The sequence below is a fragment of the Procambarus clarkii genome, chromosome 7 (assembly GCF_040958095.1).
Source record: "Procambarus clarkii isolate CNS0578487 chromosome 7, FALCON_Pclarkii_2.0, whole genome shotgun sequence".
NCBI lineage: Eukaryota > Metazoa > Arthropoda > Malacostraca > Decapoda > Cambaridae > Procambarus > Procambarus clarkii.
In genome coordinates, this window is record NC_091156.1 from 17,778,075 (window position 1) to 17,781,967 (window position 3,893).

The 3,893-nt window shown below is 61.9% G+C and overlaps 1 long non-coding RNA gene across 1 annotated transcript; it reads right to left on the reverse strand.

Moving 5' to 3' along the window:
* Nucleotides 1-219: 219 nt before the first annotated feature.
* On the reverse strand, nucleotides 220-1,279 carry LOC138358271 (uncharacterized). Its single transcript, XR_011225303.1, has 2 exons — nucleotides 581-1,279; nucleotides 220-424 (listed from the first exon to the last, which is right to left on the reverse strand). It is a non-coding gene; the product is annotated as an uncharacterized lncRNA (long non-coding RNA).
* Between the last annotated feature and the right edge of the window lie 2,614 nt (nucleotides 1,280-3,893).

Below are 3,893 nucleotides of genomic sequence, written 5' to 3' on the forward strand. Positions count from 1 at the left end.
ATATATAGTGTTGTAGCTGATGATATTATATTGCTGGGTCGTACTCAGGTTAACCAGTACACAGTAGTGCACAGTCACCAGTGCACAGTGTCACCAGTACACAGTACACAGTCACCACTCCTCATGCTCCACAATACATTGTTCACTAAAGTGTAGGCAACATTAGGCCTCGTGTGATAAGAAAATATTAAGGGGACAATAAATAATTAATAAAGGATATTTTGTTTTGTATATTTATTAATTTAATTGTAAATTACTCACTGTTTTCCAGCAGTGAAAGGCAGTAATCATGTTTATAAAGATCAAAGCTGTTCTGTTGAGAAGACAAGGCAGGCGGCTAACCACGTGTCCACACCTGGCCCTCACACAACCATACCTTACACACCTGGTGTGTGTGTACATCACGGTCTGGTGTTACACACACCTGGTGTGTGTATACACTACGGTCTGGTGTTACACACACCTGGTGTGTGTATACACTACGGTCTGGTGTTACACACACCTGGTGTGTGTATACACTACGGTCTGGTGTTACACACACCTGGTGTGTGTATACACTACGGTCTGGTGTTACACACACCTGCTATGGATCCATCATTGGATCCACCAATTCAAAAATATTGGAAAATATTATGGACAACTTTATATCAAAGGCAAGGAAGGAAATTAAATCCTGAAATCCGGCGCGGGATTTAGAAGAGTGGCAGATGTGTCGCTAATTGATGCCCGGTCAACGTCCAGGGTCGTCCAGAAGTGTGGGGTGATGCCCGGCCAACGTCCAGGGTCGTCCAGAAGTGTGGGGTGATGCCCGGTCAACGTCCAGGGTCGTCCAGAAGTGTGGGGTGATGCCCCGGCCAACGTCCAGGGTCGTCCAGAAGTGTGGGGTGATGCCCGGTCAACGTCCAGGGTCGTCCAGAAGTGTGGGGTGATGCCCGGCCAACGTCCAGGGTCGTCCAGAAGTGTGGGGTGATGCCCGGTCAACGTCCAGGGTCGTCCAGAAGTGTGGGGTGATGCCCGGCCAACGTCCAGGGTCGTCCAGAAGTGTGGGGTGATGCCTGGCCAGCGTCCAGGGTCGTCCAGAGGTGCGGGGTGATGCCTGGCCAGCGTCCAGGGTCGTCCAGAGATGTGGGTGATGCCTGGCCAGCGTCCAGGGTCGTCCAGAGGGACAGAAAGCCCACCCTCAGAGCCCACCCTCAGAGTTCACCCCTCAAACCACACCCTCAGAGCCCACCCTCAGAGCCCACCCCTCAGAGCCCACTCTCAGAGCCCACCCTCAGAGCCCACCCCTCAGAGCCCACCCCACAGACCCCACCCTCAGAGCCCACCCTCAGAGCCCACCCCTCAGAGCCCACCCCACAGACCCCACCCTCAGAGCCCACCCTCAGAGCCCCCTCAGACCACACCCCTCAGAGCCCACCCTCAGAGCCCACCCCTCAGAGCCCACCCTCAGAGCCCACCCTCAGAGCCAACCCCACAGACCCCACCCTCAGAGCCCACCCTCAGAGCCTACCCTCAGACCCCCACCCTCAGAGCCCACCCTCAGAGCCCACCCTCAGACCACACCCTCAGACCACACCCTCAGAGCCCACCCTCAGAGCCCACCCCTCAGAGCCCACCCTCAGAGCCCACCCCACAGACCCCTACCTCAGAGCCCACCCTCAGAGCCCACCCCACAGACCCCTACCTCAGAGCCCACCCTCAGAGCCCACCCCATCCTCAGAGCCCACCTCACAGAGCCCACCCTCAGAGCCCACCCTCAGACCACACCCTCAGAGCCCACCCTCAGAGCCCCACCCTCAGAGCCCACCCTCAGACCCCACCCTCAGACCCCACCCTCAAAGCCCACCTCAGAGCCCACCCTCAGCGCCCACCCTCAGAGCCCACCCTCAGAGCCCCACCCCTCAGACCCCACCCTCAGACCCCACCCTCAGACCCCACCCTCAGACCCCACCCTCAAAGCCCACCCTCAGAGCCCACCCTCAGAGCCCACCCTCAGCCCCCACCCTCAGAGCACACCCTCAGAGCCCCACCCTCAGAGCCCACCCTCAGAGCCCCACCCTCAGAGCCCCACCCTCAGAGCCCACCCTCAGAGCCCCACCCTCAGAACCCACCCTCAGAGCCCACCCTCAGAGCCCCACCCTCAGAGTCTACCCTCAGAGCACACCCTCAGAGCCCCACCCTCAGAGCCCCACCCTCAGAGCCCCACCCTCAGAGCCCCACCCTCAGAGCCCCACCCTCAGACCCCACCTCAGAGCCCACCCTCAGAGCCCACCCTTTGAGCCCCACCCTCGGAGCCCACCCTCAGAGCCCCACCCTCGGAGCCCCACCCTCAGAACCCACCCTCAGAGCCCACCCTCAGACCCCACCCTCAGAGCCCACCCTCAGAGCCCACCCTCAGACCCCACCCTCAGAGCCCACCCTCAGACCCCACCCTCAGAGCCCACCCTCAGAGCCCACCCTCAGAGCCCACCTCTCAGAGCCTACCCTCAGAGCCCACCCTCTGACCCCACCCTCAGAGCCCACCCTCAGAGCCCAGCCTCAGAGCCCACCCTCAGAGCCCACCCTCAGAGCCCACCCTCAGAGCCCACCCTCTGACCCCACCCTCAGAGCCCACCCTCAGAGCCCACCCTCAGAGCCCACCCTCAGACCCTACCCTCAGAGCCCACCCTCAGAGCCCACCCTCAGAGCCTACCCTCAGAGCCTACCCTCAGAGCCCACCCTCAGAGCCCACCCTCAAAGCCCACCCTCAGAGCCCACCCTCAGAGCCTACCCTCAGCGCCCACCCTCAGAGCCCACCCTCAGAGCCTACCCTCAGACCCCACCCTCAGAGCCCACCCTCAGAGCCCACCCTCAGACCCCACCCTCAGAGCCCACCCTCAGAGCCCACCCTCAGAGCCTACCCTCAGAGCCTACCCTCAGAGCCTACCCTCAGAGCCTACCCTCAGACCCCACCCTCAGAGCCCACCCTCAGAGCCTACCCTCAGAGCCCTCCCTCAGAGCCCACCCTCAGAGCCCACCCTCAGAGCCTACCCTCAGAGCCTACCCTCAGAGCCTACCCTCAGAGCCTACCCTCAGAGCCTACCCTCAGAGCCTACCCTCAGAGCCCACCCTCAGAGCCCACCCTCAGAGCCTACCCTCAGACCCCACCCTCAGAGCCCACCCTCAGAGCCTACCCTCAGAGCCCTCCCTCAGAGCCCACCCTCAGAGCCCACCCTCAGAGCCTACCCTCAGAGCCTACCCTCAGAGCCTACCCTCAGAGCCTACCCTCAGAGCCCACCCTCAGAGCCTACCCTCAGACCCCACCCTCAGAGCCACCCTCAGAGCCTACCCTCAGAGCTCTCCCTCAGAGCCTACCCTCAGAGCCCTCCCTCAGAGCCTACCCTCAGAGCCTACCCTCAGAGCCTATCCTCAGAGCCTACCCTCAGAGCCTACCCTCAGAGCCTACCCTCAGAGCCTACCCTCAGAGCCCACCCTCAGAGCCTACCCCCAGAGCCTACCCTCAGAGCCTACCCCCAGAGCCTACCCCCAGAGCCTACCCTCAGAGCCTACCTCAGAGCCTACCCTCAGAGCCTACCCTCAGAGCCTACCCTCAGAGCCTACCCCCAGAGCCTACCCTCAGAGCCTACCCCCAGCCTACCCTCAGAGCCTACCCCAGAGCCTACCCTCAGAGCCTACCCTCAGAGCCTACCCTCAGAGCCTACCCTCAGAGCCCTCCCTCAGAGCCTACCCTCAGAGCCTACCCCAGAGCCTACCCTCAGAGCCTACCCTCAGAGCCTACCCCCAGAGCCTACCCTCAGAGCCTACCCCCAGAGCCTACCCTCAGAGCCTACCCTCAGAGCCTACCCTCAGAGCCTACCCTCAGAGCCTACCCCAGAGCCTACCCTCAGAGCCTA